The sequence below is a fragment of the Dromiciops gliroides genome, chromosome X (assembly GCF_019393635.1).
Source record: "Dromiciops gliroides isolate mDroGli1 chromosome X, mDroGli1.pri, whole genome shotgun sequence".
NCBI lineage: Eukaryota > Metazoa > Chordata > Mammalia > Microbiotheria > Microbiotheriidae > Dromiciops > Dromiciops gliroides.
The window spans coordinates 65,427,942-65,442,531 of NC_057867.1; the positions used below are offsets into that span (position 1 = coordinate 65,427,942).

The 14,590-nt window shown below is 52.4% G+C and overlaps 1 protein-coding gene across 3 annotated transcripts in view; it reads right to left on the reverse strand.

Moving 5' to 3' along the window:
• The window catches only part of LOC122733555 (wiskott-Aldrich syndrome protein family member 3-like), a 116,394-nt gene that overhangs the window by 60,501 nt on the left and 41,303 nt on the right, over positions 1-14,590 (reverse strand). Inside the window, exon 1 of one of the 3 annotated variants that reach the window (XM_043974052.1) lies at positions 4,600-4,904. The exons of 1 other annotated variant lie outside the window; for it this stretch is intronic. The gene's annotated coding sequence lies outside the window, so the exon portion shown is untranslated. Of the gene's footprint in view, positions 1-3,968; positions 4,035-4,599; positions 4,905-14,590 lie in introns of those variants that run through there. One more of the 3 variants, XM_043974054.1, reaches the window with a different exon arrangement.

Consider the following 14,590-nt stretch of genomic DNA (forward strand, 5'->3'; position numbering starts at 1 on the left):
GCTAGCTCTTCCTTAAACGCATTAGCTTGCCACCCCTGCCCACACTGCAGCTCATCCGCTGCCTTTCTGCCCACTCGTCCGGCTCCTTTATTCTCATGGCTTATTTCCACAGGCATGTTCCCACCCAGAAGAAGCTAGCATAATCTGAGTCCCCTGCACCCCCAAAAGAACTTCTAAAAATGTTAAACAAGGTCCGAGCACATGCTCGCACGCGCACGCACGCACACACACACACACACACACACACACACACACACACACAGAGTTAAGTTCTCCATCCAAAGACAGATGTTTCTCTTTATAGTGTTTCATCCCTAATAAAAATCATTCATAACGGAAGGCATTCAATCTAGAAAGGGTCTTAGTGATCATCTCATCTAGTTCAGGGCTTCTTAAACTTTTTCCACTCATGACCCCTTTCCACCCAAGAAATGTTTGTGACCCCAGGTATATAAAATGGGTATGCATAACCTTTTACTGTTGCCAAGTTTTTCACAATCCCCACATTCAGTTACATGACTCCATATGGCATGGCAACCCACAGTTTAAGAAGCTAGGATGTAGTCCAATTCTCTCCTTTTAAGAAGGAGGCAATCAAGGGCCACCCAGGATCACACACCTAGTTAAGTGACAAAGCTGGAACTCAAACCCAGGGTCTTCTGCCTCCAATTCCAGTGTTCTTTCCAGGACACCACCCTGCAGAAGCCCCTTAGAAACCAGACTTCAGCACCAAACTCCTTGAAAGCACCAATTCTGACTCCCTAGACCAAGTCTCCATTTTATGCTGGGAGCATGTAGAGCTTGCCTTTTGTATGTTAACTAAAGATCCATCTATAAAAGGGACAAATGATACAGATTCATTTCCAAACTGCTACCAACCGTCATCAAACTCATAGCTTTGGAATTTTCCAATAATTTCCCACAGAAATTCAACATTCCTTTGCAGATTCAAGTGCCACAAACCAGCCCAGGTACTATTCAAAGCCAAGGGAGAGCAGCTGTTGCCCAGGGCCGAGAGGGCTGGAGCTCTCTGCTCATCCCAAGAACAAACCTTTCCTCCTCAGCAATGTTTAGGAAGAGGGTTTCTCTTAGCAATCATTGTGCTCATGAAGCCTTTCAGTTGTGTTCCCTCCATAGAGAATGGGCCTACAGACCTTGTTTCCTCTCATGCCCACCAAGTGGCCTCTGCCACTTCAGAATCTGCCTCTACATGATGAGGAACTTACTACTCCCTGAGACAGAGCCATCTAAAGGGCTTCAGAGAGACCCCATAGAAAGGCTTTTTCTCTGGAACTGAGCAAGCTGCTGGCTTTAAATGCTCCAGGACCTCTAGCATCCAGTACTTGGGCCAAAGGAGATCCACAATGTATTGGAAAGAGCAGCAGATTTAGAGGTGGACCCACCCAGGCTCCATCCATGCTCTGCCACTTACTACCTTAACCTTGGGTGAGTCATCTTTCTGGTCTTTGGTTTCCTCCTCTGGAAACTGAGAGAATCAGACTTGATCTCTGATATCTCCCAGGTCCTATGATCCTAACAAGGAAGCTATATTCCATGGGCTGTGATGAGCTTGCTCCCACATATCAGCTGAGAACTCCCTATGAAATAGCAGAAAAGACCCCCTGATCTGGTATCAGAAGATCTGGGTTCAGCTACTACCTGGGTGACCAAGGACAAGTCACTTCCCCTCTCTGGGGCTCAGTTTCCTCATCCGTAAAATGACCAGATGGTCTCACTAAAGCCCCTTTTGGCTCTAATTTGAGAATACTATGATTGAGTATAGACATTGTGTTTTTAGGGGCAAATCCCTAAGGAATTACAGTAAACAACAGCTTTGCCGCTGTCCATCTTGGAGTGCAGTTAATTCAGTCCAGGGCCGCAGAGCCAAAGTGGAGCCAAGAGTCAACACAATTCCCAGGGTGTTTTAAGCCAAGGGGAGGTGGGGTGAGGATAAGGGAATTTGTATGACTTGGGGAATTTTGTCTTAGTAGAAGAAAGCTGATCCAATCGAGGATCTATGGGAGTAAATCTGCCTAGCCAGGGAGACAGAGTAAGAAGGGGGTGTCATGGAGAATACAGCTTGGCTCCAAAAGCTCCCAAGATGGGAAAGGCCACAGAACTGAGGAGTCAGGTAGACTGTAGGGTCCAGCATGAAATGAATTTATAAACAGTCAGAGCCAGAGGGGATACTTCAGAGATTGTCTTCTTTATTCCCCCTGTCATTTTACAGATGGGGAAACTAAGATACAGCAAAGGGAAGTGACCCGCTCAACAGCTAATTAGTTGAAGTGCCACCTCTTGGCAGAACTACTGATCATAGGCATTAATGAGTACACATTCATCTTTCCCAATGAGTGTCAGAAGCTCAGCACCATGATATCCACTGCCACTGTACAGGAAGCCTGGATGAGGGATGAAGATTGTGCCCACCTCTCCAGCTCTGCCTCATCTGTGCTAACCCCCACCCCCACCCCCCTGAATACGGAGGGAGGGTGACTGGGTTCCCTCCTTCTCTCTACTCTCTAGCCATAGCATAATTCAATAAAGGCAATTCAGGGATCTTCTGTCCAGTGTGTTTGTGGGTCCCTAGCAGGGGATGGGAAATAACAACCGGTCATAGGGGCAAGAAGGAGCCAGAAATCCATCTTTGCAGCCTACATTGCCTCTGCAGCTCCAAGTTCTCCTGAGCCCCTGTATCACTGATGCCTTTCGGCCTAGGGGATATTTTCTATCCTGTTGCAGCTCCTCATCGGAAGTACAATGAAAAGGAAGGAAAAAAGCTGACCCATGGCATATAAATATTGTTTGGAAATCTAGCTAGCAGAAAGGCAGTGTGCCCCAATTCCCTCATTGCTCTGAAGCCATTTGAAACCTTTCACAGCTGTGCAGGAAAATGAACAAACCCCCAGCATCCAGGAAAGCCCAGCTCTCAGGCTCCCAATCAATCCATCAACAAGAAGTTATTGAAAGCCTACTGTGTGCAGGCGCCATGGGGAGGACAAAGAACAATCAGATTGATCCTAATCCTGCCTTCTTGCCTTCAAGAGCTTACAATCTAGTAGTGCAGACAAAACATACACTCAGGGAATCTTAGGGCTATGAGATCCCCCAGAGACCAGCTAGTCATTTTACAGGGAAAAACTGATGCCCAGAACAGCAAATGACTTGCCCAAGGTCACAGAGCCAGTTAGTAGAAGAGATGGTCCCAGCAACCAGGTCTTCTGGCTCTTTGCAATCCACATAAAAAACAATTAGATATCACACTAAGTGGTGCAAGAGGAGGTCAGGATGGGGTAACAGAGAAAGAGAGGAGGAACCCAGAAGCCTCCAAAAGATGTAATGAATCTGCACCAAGGGCTACTGAGCCTCCCTTCCTCCCTCTTCCCACACCCACGTCCCCTCACATCCAGGCTCCACACCCTCCATCACCCATTCACTTGAGCCCAGCTTTCAGAGACCTAGTCACCTCCAGGGTATCTGTGGTCAGGGTCCTTTGGCCAGGGTCAGCAGCAAGTTGGTGGGATGCCCAACCTGAGCACTTCACTGTACTGCAGCAAAAGACAGCTGAGGAATGGGCCAAGTGACTGAAGGCAGCCCCCAGGGGCTCTCCAGAGGTGTGCTGCCCAGAGATACTCTGCCCTGCCCTCCTCCCCCTACAACTAACTGCAGCAACTCTAATGGGAGTGCCTCTGCTAGGAGGCTTCCATCAGGAAGGTCTTTTTGTTCCCCAAGAGACTAGACTATCATTCCTCCCCCCCTTCCCCCTCAGGCTCAGGCGGTAACTCAAACCCTCTCCCCCACCCCCAAAAATCAGGGTGCTTAGTGCCCCCAGAATTCCTTAGGGCCCAACTGGGGCTGCTGCTCCTGCAGCCATACCCCACCTCCTAGGCCCTGGATGGTCAGTCAGGAGAGCTCCGAGTGCAGCACACACTTCCTTTCCCCCTCCTGCTCAAATATGAAGGTGGTACCTGTCCAAACTGGGGTCCCTCGATTCATAGTTAGCCACGATTTCCAAGGAAAGCCCCTTTGGGTCCTCCATCCTGAGGTGCTGGGTGAGAAGTAGGGGGGATGGAGTGCAAAAGAGGAAGACCACAGAGGAAAGGGCCACTCTGAGCTTGGGGCCACAAATCTGGGTGGATGCATGCCACTAAAAGACCTACCTCTCCTCTCCTCCCCTCCCCTCCCTTCTCTCAGGATTCGCGCCCCCCCCCCCCCCCCCCCGGGGTGGAGGAGGAAGAATACCTCAGTCCCTTGGAAGGGAGGGCTCCCATCCTTCCATCCATCCTCTCTGGAATGAGGGAAAACTAGAAAGCAGGGTGTCCATCCCTAAAAACGGCGAGCCGATCTCCCCTTGTGGAAAGGCCCCGCAGGGAGGAGGTCAAGGAAACCCCAAGTTTCTATAAAGACTGCATTGTCCGTTGTGGGGGGGACATGGCGCACAGAGATCAGGGACCCCTACCCTATTTCCTTCTTCCCCCAGGCTTTGGGAAGAGGAAGAGGAGGAGGTGCCGAAGCCCTGGTCGCTTCAACCCCACCCCCAACCCGTCCCAGGGAGCTCCGATAGCCGGGTCCGGTGCCCCCCGCCCCCTCCCCCTTTACCTCTTTGGAGGCTCGGGTGCCGCAGCGTGACCCCTTAGCGCAGACTGGTGCAGGCGAGGCTACCGTTGCTGCCCGACCTGGGGCTCACGGTGCCCGGCCGGAGATGGGCTAGGACGCGCAAGAGGAGGAGGAGGAGGAGGAGGAGGAGGAGGAGGAGGAGGAGGAGGAGGAGGAGGAGGAGGAGGAGGAGGAGGAGGAGGAAGAAGAGGAGGAGGAGGAGGAGGAGGTGGCAACGGGGAGGGGACCCGGGATGCAGATGCAGCTGTCGCTGCCCGAGCACGCTCCGCTCCCCTCCCTCCCCTCGCCCTCCGCAGTGCTAGCCTGGCGCATGCGCTCTGCGCATCGACTTGCCGGCCGGCTGACTGGCTCTCGTGCGCTCTCTGGCCGGCTCTCCCTCATCTCTCTCGTTCTCCCCCCCCCCCCCCCGCCCCCAGGGCGGGCTCGCGCGCTGGGCTTCTCCCTCGGCTGCCTCACTGCCTTCTGCCTCTTCAGGGCAGGGCTGTGCAGGGACCTCTCCTGTGAGAGTATTTTGGTGGGAGTGTGAGGGGCTGGAGGCCTAGGGAGCTGGAGGGGCAGCGGCCTCGCGCCTCGAACCTTCAAACGTCACTGGGCACGGGGTCCCAGTCAGCCTCCCAACCTCCTCAGGGCCCTCGAGCCTCTCCCTTCAACTGGCTCCAGCAGGTTTCCCGCCTCTTTTCGGGCCTCAGGGGCGTCTCCCCTCAGGGGCTCCCAGCCAGGCTCATCCCTCCTCTCAGGCCCCAGTCTCTGACCCTCCCAAAGCATGGCAGGAGTTGGGGCCAGCCAGCCTTGTCCCTGGCAGATCGGGCACCCCTTGAGGCTTGGTGAATTGTGGCAGGTCCGAGAGTCAGGATTTGACTGGAGCAGATGCCTTCTAGCCTCAGCCCTCCATCTCAGACTTTGTGCCCCTTGAAATATAGTGGGCGTTGGGACCACAGGCTTACAGCATTGGCTTCCCCTTCTCTTTGAGACCTCTAGAGGAGAAACCTGACCAAAGCAAGGGCTAGTTTGCCTTGGACTTCTCGGCCATCTAGCCCCCTGAGGCTTGGCAGAAGTTGGGGCTCCCTTTCCCCAGTCTGAATTACTAGGGTTTGGGATCTGAATGGGCAGGAACCAAGTGATCTCTGACCTTGGCACTAAACCCACCCCCATCCCCATACCCCCCATTCCATTTGGGGCTCTAGGCTTCTAGAACCTTATATCCTCTGAGGCTAGACAGAAGTTGGGGTACTTCCTGGCATGCTTGGGTCCCATAGGAGGAGAAGCCAGCTGGCTTCCCACCTCGGGGATATGTACAATTTAGTGAGGCATGGAAGCATTGTCCGTTCAGGTTTGCTGGGAGTTCAGGGGTGTCTGGCTTTCCACCTCTGGAAACTCCCTAGGTTTGGGGGCCTGACAGGATCTGTCTCCCCTTCCTCTGTTGGAAGTTGCAGCTGGCTGACCTGAGTCTCTTAGTCCTGGGTTGGCAGTTCAGGCACTGGAGCTATCCCTGCCTAGGTCCAAGAGACCCCAGGCCTGACAGTTCCATGTCTAGTCACTGGAGAGGGTTGGGCTGGAGGCAGGCTGAGCCCTGCTTTATTCAGGCTCCCACTAAGTAGGGAAAGCCTCAGGCCAGCCTGCCCAAATTGCAAGCAAAGAGGGTGGGGTGGGGGGGAGCAGCAAAATGTCCAAAATTTAGGAAAACAAGTCCCTGATTTTGTTGCAAGTCAAATATTGGTCTGGCTAGGTCAGAGATGCTTCAGGTCTGCTGGCCTCAATTCCTGCTGAAGTGGAAAGGTAGGCAAGGTGGGCAAAATGGGAACCTGAAGAAGCCAGAGGCTGGCTGGTTCCTGCTCCTGTCATGCTCAGAGGTTCACAGAGACTCCATTATCCTGTCAGACCTCTGCCACAGATGGTCTGACATCTCCCAAGAGTCACGGAGCTCTAGCTCAGAGCAGCTGGAGGGCGACAGACCCTGACTGGAAGGCCCTCTGCCCACCACTAGGAGGTCTCTGTCCAGATGGTCCTAAGTTCAGATGGTCCTAAGTCCTGACTCCTGTCAAACCCTAAGGAACCAGAGGTCTCAAAGATGGATGCCAAACAGCCACAACACCCGACAAAACTAAAGGGGAAATGTCCCCCCTTCTTCCCTCAGACTTCAAGTGCCACCAAGTAGCAAGCCCTAGGCTGACCTGAGGCCAACTGGCCTCAGATCCTATCAGCAGAGGTGAGAGAGGTGGGAAGCCAAGGGGCCCTAACTTCCAACAAACCTAAAGGGGCTATGTTCTTCACTCACCACTCAGACTCCCAATCCCACTAGATCCCCAAGGCCCCAGCCAGGTTCCCACCTGAACTCTTCCCAAGAAAGGGGGCCACAGGCAGGGCCACAAGAGGCCTGGAACCACTTGGCATCTGTTCTTGTCATCCGAGGTCAGAAAGGCCAGGATGGGCCCCAACTCCTATTAAATCTGCAGGGGGATATCCTGCTGCTCCCATCATTCCCTTTGGCTCACCAAGTAGTTGCAGCCTCCCTGTTGGATTTCCCACCAAAAATAGTGGGGCACAACAGAGGGTTCCAGGGTCTTTTTTCTGGGACACCTTTCACCTAACTGGAAGGGCTTATATCCCCCACTTTCTCTTCAGTATCCCAATGCCACTAGGTCCATGACACTCTGCCAAACTAACTGCATGAACTCCTCCCAATGGCAGGGAAAGAGTTGGCACACATGAGGAGCACCAGAGCAGTGAAGACACTGGGTTGTTTCCTGTTCTGACAGGTCAGTAAGTTGGGAAGCCTATGGCCTCCAACTCCCATTAAATGTGAAAGGGGATATCCCTCTACTCCCATCATTCCCCTTGTCCCACTAGGTAGTTGTGTCCTACAGGCCAGATTTTCCATCAGAATGGGTTCAAGCACAGCAGGGTTCCCAGAAGCCATAGGAAAGCTAGCCCCTATTCCTTGGACACCTTTCACCTAACTTCAAAGGGCTGAGCTAAGTCCCCTGCCATCCCTTCAGTCTCCCAAACCCAGTAGGGTAACCAGTCTGAATACAAAAGTCCTGCCATAAGACGGAGGGCATGGAGTGGACACGTAGCAAGGGGTACCACAGGTGCCATTGGGCACAGTTTCCTATTACTAGAAGTTAGAGAGTTGGGAAGCCAGGAGATGCCAACTCCCATCAAGCCTAAAGGGGGATATCCTCCAGCTTCCATCATTCCCATTGGCCCACTAGGTAGTTGCTACCCATGGCAAAACTGGAAGGGAACTAGAAAGGGGTCCTAGAGGTGTGAGGCCATTACGCCCCAGTTCCTGTCCCTAGGAATCTGAGATGCCATGAGGCACGGGGACCTAACTCCCAATAAATTTGAAGGGGGATCGTCCCTTACTCCCATCATTTCTCTTGGCCTAGTGAGTAGTTCTGACTTGCTCGATGTCCTACCAAAATTGGTAGAACAAAAAAGGGGATCCTAGAAGCCCTAGGACATCCAGCCCCTGTTCCTGGGACAGCTCTCAGCAAAACTGAAGCAGAATATTCCTGTCCTCCCATTTCCAGTCAATCTCTGATTTCCACTAGATCCCTGGGACTCTGGGCCAGTCTGGCTTGGGGACCTCCACCCAAAAGGGGAAGGGGTGGGTGGTTGGGTACTGGGGGGACATTGGGCTGTTTCCTTTTACTACATGTCAGGAAATTGGGAAGCCCGAAGGTTCCAACTCACCTCAAAGGTGATAGGGAATAGCCTTCTCCCATTCTGCTACCATCATTCCCCTTGGCCCAAATGATAGTTGTGTCCTATGTGCTAGATTTCCCTCCAGAATTGGTAGGACCCAGTAGGGAATCCCAGAGGTACCAGGACAGCTAGCCCATTCCTGGGATACCTCTCCCCTTACCTACGGGGGTTATGCCCCCCAATTTCCCTTCAGTCTCCCAAACTCACTAGGTCCTTTATGTCACTGGCCAGTGTGACCACATGAACTCTTGCCAAAAAGGAAGGGGGTTCCACAGTAGGGAAGCCATTTGGTGAAGTTTCCTGTTACTAGTGGTCATGGAGCTGAGAAGGCTAAAGGCCCCAACTCCCATCAAACCTTAAGGGGGAATGTCTCTCTGTGCCCATCATTCCCCTTGGTCCAATGGGTAACTGTGTCCTCAAGGCTGGATCTCTTGCCAAAAAAGGTACAACACAGCAGGGGCTCCCAGGGGCCTGAGGCAATTTCACTCTTCATTTACCCAAAGTTCAGAGATGCCAGAAGGCAGAGGGTTCCAACTTGCATCATAAATGAAAGGGGACATTCCCCTTCATCCCATTGTTGTCTTTGGTATCTACAACATATCTGATTTACTGATGAAATGTCTTCAGACAGAGCAGGGGGTTTCAGGAGCCCCAGGACAACTGGCCCATTCCTGGTAAACCTTCCACTCAACATGAAGGGGCTGTCTCCCAACTTCTGTTCAGGAGCCCATCATTACTCTTGGCCCGCTAGGTAGTTGGCACCTGCGTGCCCAATTTCTCACCAGGAGGGGATACAGGAGGAAGTCCCAGAAATCTGAGGCTACTTTGTACCCCTTCCTCTAGTCTGAGATCAGATTGATCATTTTGGGCCTCAACTTCCATCCAAACTGAAGTGGGGCTATCTCCCTACTCCCATCATTCCCCTAGTTGGCACCTGCATGCCCAATTTCCCACCAGAAGTAGAGGGAACACAGCAGGGGGCCCAGAGGCGTGCGGCCCCTCTGAAGGTTTATGGATGCTGCTCCCATCATTTCCCTTGGCCCAATAGATATTTCTGTCCTACCAGCTGGATGTCCTTCCAAAATGGGTAGGTACATTTAGGGGGCTAGTGGCTATGGTATAGCTGGCCCCTATTCCTAGGATATCTCTCAATAAACCTGAAGCAGACTAGTCCTTGCAGCCCTGGTCAGGCTCTGATTCCCATTAGATGCCTGGGGACTGCTGGCCCACCTGCCTTAGGGACCACTCCCTAAGAGAATAGGCACATAGCAGGGGTCCCAGAGGGACCTCTGCAGGCCTCAACTCCCATCAAACCTCAAGTGGAATATTTTTCTTGTCCAAATAGGGATTTGTGTCCTACAGGTCAGATTACCCACAAAAATGCATGGGACACAGTAGGGTGTCCCAATGATCCTGGGACAGCAGATCCCTATTCCTGGGACACCTCTCACCAAACCTGAAGGGGCAAAGTCCCCCCCAAACCAGTCAGGCTCTGACCCACACTAGATCTGTAGGACACCTGGCCAGCTTGCCTTTGGGCCCTCCTGCCAAAATGGGAAGGGGTGATGTGGGCATACAGCATGGGATCCCAGAGGCAGGAGGTAAAGGTGAAATGTCATGTTACTAGAGGTCAAAGAGTAGGGAAGCAAGTAGGCCCCAATTCCCACTGAATCTGAAAGGGAATATCCCCTGATCCAATCGTTTCCTTCGGCCTATTAAATAAATGCCACCTACTGAGTACCCCATTTCTGGCCAAAAAGTAGTAGGGCACAGCAGGGCATCCTTAAGGCCACTAAGCTCTTGTTCCTATTACAGGAGGAATGAGAGAGCAGGACAAGGCCTAATTCCTGTCAAATATGAAGGGGGATAGCCTCCCGTTACAATCATTCCCCCTAGGTCAGTCAGTTGTATACTACAGGCAAATTCCCCACCAAAATGTGTTTGATACAGCAAGGGGTCCCAGATACCCCAGGACATATCACCCTGTTCCTGGGACAACTTTCCCTTAACCCTAAGGGTCTTTATCCCCCAATTTTTCTTCAGTCTTCTACAACCCCAATAGGTCCCTGTTATGACTGACCAGCCTGAGCGCATGAACCCCCCCCAAAAAAAGGGGAGTTGGGCTGTGGGCATATAGCCAGAGGTCAGATAGGCAAGAAGGTAGAGAATCACGAACTCCACCATTTCTAAAGAGGGACATCCCCCTTTATACAATCATTTTCCTTGGCCTACTAGGACTCTATAGCCCACCTGCCTGATTCATGTGGAAAAAAAAAAAAAAAACAGCACTGGACACAGCAGGGGGTCCCAAAGGCTACAGCACAAATGACCCTTTCCTGGGATACTGTTCCCTTGACTCGAGGGGCTATGTTCCCCATTTTCCCTTCAGTCTCCCATACCCACTAGGTCCTTATCACCACTAGCCATTTTGACCATATGAACTATAGCCAACAAAGGGAGGTGGTGAGGTAGATCCATAGCAGGGGGCGTCTCACAGGGGATAGGCCATTTGTGGGATTTCCTATTACCAGATGGCAGAGTTGGGAAAACTTGTAGATTCCAACTTCCATTAATCCCTAAGGGGAATGTCCCCCGGTTCCCATCATTTCCCTTGGTCCATTAGGTAGTCAAGTCCCAAAGGCCAGATTTCATACCAAAATGTGAGTCACAGCACGGGGTTCCAGAGGGGAAGCAGTTTGTTGGAGTTTCCTCTTACTGGAGGTCGGAGAGTTGGGAAGCCAGCAGGCCTCAACTCCCATTAATCTGAAGGTAGCTGTCTGCCTGATCCCATCATTCCCCTTGGCCCACTAGGCAGTTACCATCTGCCTGCCCAACTAAAAAGGGGCAGGCACAGTAGGGAGTCCCAAAGGCCTGAGACCACTGGGACCTTGTTCCTTCCACTGGGGGACGGCGAAGCCAAGGGGAGACCCAACTCCCAACAAACATGAAGTAGGATATTCTGCTCCTATCAGTCCCCTTGAACCAATCCATAGTTGTGTCCCACATGCTGGATTTCCTTCCAAAATGGGTGAGATAGAGCAGGGGTTTCTAGAGGCCTGAAGCCTTTTGGCCTCTGTTCCTGGGACAGCTTTTACATAAAGTAGAATAGCACCCCAACCCATGTCAGGCTCCCATTCCCATCACATCCCTGGGACCTCTGGCTAGCCTTCCTTAGGGATGTCCCACTAAAAAAGGGAGGGGGGAAGCACATAAGCAGGGGTCACAGTGTGGCAGTTTCCTGTCAGAGAGTTGAGAATCCTATCAAACTCGAAGGGGGATATCCCCTAATGCCATAATTCCTTTTGGCCCTGGAAGTAGTTTTGTCCTACTACTGGATGGCCCACCAAATTGGGTGGTACGCAGCAAGGGGTGCTAGTGGGCCCAGGTCAGCTGGTCCCTATTCCTACGATATTTCTCAGCAAACCTGAAGCAAAATAGTCCTCTTGACAATGATCAATCTGGGATATCCACCCAGATACCTTAGGATGACTTGCCCACCTGCCTTAAGGACCTCCCCCTCAAAAAGGGAATAGTTGGTGGGCATATAATAAGTGTGCCAGAGCAGCAAAACACTGGGTCCAGTTTCTTGTCACTAGAGGTCAAACAGTTTTGAAGCTTGCAGGCTCCAATTCCCATCAATCCTGAAGGGAGCTACCATCCTGACCCCATCATTTCCTTAGGCCCAACAGGTACTTGTATTCTACAGACCGGATTTCCTGCCAAAGTGGGTGGGGCACAGCCAGGAGTCCTGGAGGCCTGAGGTCATCTTCACCCTGTTCCTTCTGAGGTGAGAACTCCCATCAAACCTGAGGGAGCTATCCCCCTGCTCCCATCATTCCCAACAGATACCAGGGAATTATGTCTTACCTGCTAGATATCCCACCAGAATGGGTGGGACATAATAAGGGATCCCAGGGACCCCAGAAAACCTGGCTACTATTCCTGCGACCCCTCTCACCAAACTTGAAGGGGCAAAGTCCCTCCAACCCCAGTCTGTCTCTGATCCACATTAGATCTCTAGGATCCTGGCCCATTTGCCTTCATGATCCCTGGCCAAAGTGGGACTTGGGGTGTTGTGGACACCACAACAGGGGGTCTTGAAGGCAATGCAGTTTCCCATTCCTAGAGGTCAGAGAGTTGGGAAGCCAGAAAGCTCTAACTCCAATCATGCCTGAAGGAGGAGATATTCCCCCGATCCTTTCATTCCCCTTGGCCCACTGGGTTGTTGGATCCTAGTGCTTAATTTCTTGCCAGAATGGATGAGACACAGCAAAGAGCCCAGATGATCCAGGACAGATGACCCCTGTTCCTGACACTTCTCCCCTAACCTGAAGGGGCTTATGTGAGGTACAACAGCCTCGATCCTGCACCAACCATGGTCAGATACCAGTGCCCACTAGTTCATGGGCCACCTGGCCAGCCTGCCTTAGTGTCCTCCCCTTGAAAGGTGGAAGGAGCCAATGGGCACAAAGTAGGGCGCCCAGAGAGGGAAAGTCATTGGGTGCAATTGCCTGTTACTACATTTCAGAGAGTTGGGAAGCTTGAAGGTTCTGACTCCCATCACACCTGAAGGGACATATCCCCTGCTCCCATCATTCCCCTTGGCCCACTAGCCATTTCTGTCCTACCTTCTGGATTTCCTGCCAAAATGGGAAGGGTCCAGCAGGGGTTCCCAGACGCTCCTGGATGACAGGCTCCTGTCCCTGAGACACCTCTCACCTAACCTTTAAGAGGCTGTATCCCCCACTGTTCCATTTCTTGCAAAAATGGGAGGGGGGGCCTGAGACTGAGATGCAATTTTTCAGAATTCCCTTTACTAGAGATGAGAAGCTGGGAAAGCCATCAAGCCCCAAGGCAGTTCAAATCAGAAAGGACATCCCCCCTCACCAAATCATTTCCCTTTGGGCTACTAAGTAATGAAGCCTGCCTGAAAGATTACCTTCATATGAAGGGGACACAGCACGGGGTCCCAGAGACCTGAGACTATTTCTGCTCTGCTCCTTTCTCCAAGGTAGGGAGCTCCAAAGGTGGAGGGACCCACCTCCCTTCAAATCTGCTCCCATCCTTCCCTTTGGCCCACTAGGCAGGTGTGTCCCACCTTCTGGATTTCCCTCCAAAAGGAAGGGCACAGCAGGGGGTCCTAGGTGCTCTTGGACAACTGGCCCATTCCTGGAGTACCTCATACCTCCCTGAAGAGTCTACGTCCCCCACCTTCCTGTCAGTTTCCCTTGCTCACTAGGTCCTTGACATCACTGGTCAGGGTGACTTGTACAAACTCCTGCCCAAAAAAGGACTGGCTGGGGTAGACATATGGTGGGGATACTGAATGGGGGGGAGGCCATCTGGTGGCTTTTCCTATTACTGGATGTCACAGAGTTGGGAAGTCTTGTGGGCCCTAACTCCCATCAAACCTCAAGGGGAATTTCCCCCAGTACCCATCATTTCCTTTGGCCCAATAGGTGTTTAAGTCCCAAAGGCCAGGGTTCCCACCAAAATGGCTGGGGCACAGTAAGGGGTTTCAGAGGGAGAGGCAGTTTGTTGGAGTTTCCTCTTACTAGAGGTCAAAGAGTTGGGAGGCCAGTAGGCCTCAATTCCCATTAATCTGAAGGTGGCTGTCTGCCTGCTCCCATGATTCCCCTTGGCCCACTAGGTAGTTGCTGCCTGCCTGCCTGCCTGCCTGCTTTTGCACCAATAGAGGAGGGGTCCCAGAAAGGAATCCCAGAGACCTGAGGCCATTCTGCCATTTGTGTTCCTGGATGTCTGTGAGGCCATGAGGCTGAGGGTCCCAACTCCCATTATGCCTGAAGGGCTTCATCCCCCTGCTTCCAATATTCCCCCTGGCCCCCTAGGTAGTTGCTGCCTGCCTGCTTTCCTGCCCAAAGTGGAGGGGACACAACAGATTTCCCAGAGGCCTGAGGCCATTCCACCCCATTCCTGCCACTGGAGGTCTGAGAGGCCATAAGGCTAAGGGACCAGACTCCCATCAAACCTGAAGTGGGTTATTCTCCTGCTGCCATCATTGCTCTTGGTCCTTCATCCTGTCACCAGAGACAGGAGGGGTAGGAAGCCACCAGGCCCAAACTCCCATGAAATCTGCAGGGGCTATGTCTCCCCAAGTTCGCCAAGCCTCTGGCCAATCTGCTTGCCCAAAACCCACAAAAAGAAGTGGAAGTGGACACATGGCAGGGGTTTCCAGAGGCAGGGGGCTATGTGGCCAAGGATACTGTCACCAGAGGTCAGAGAGGTAGGGAATCAGCAGGCCCCA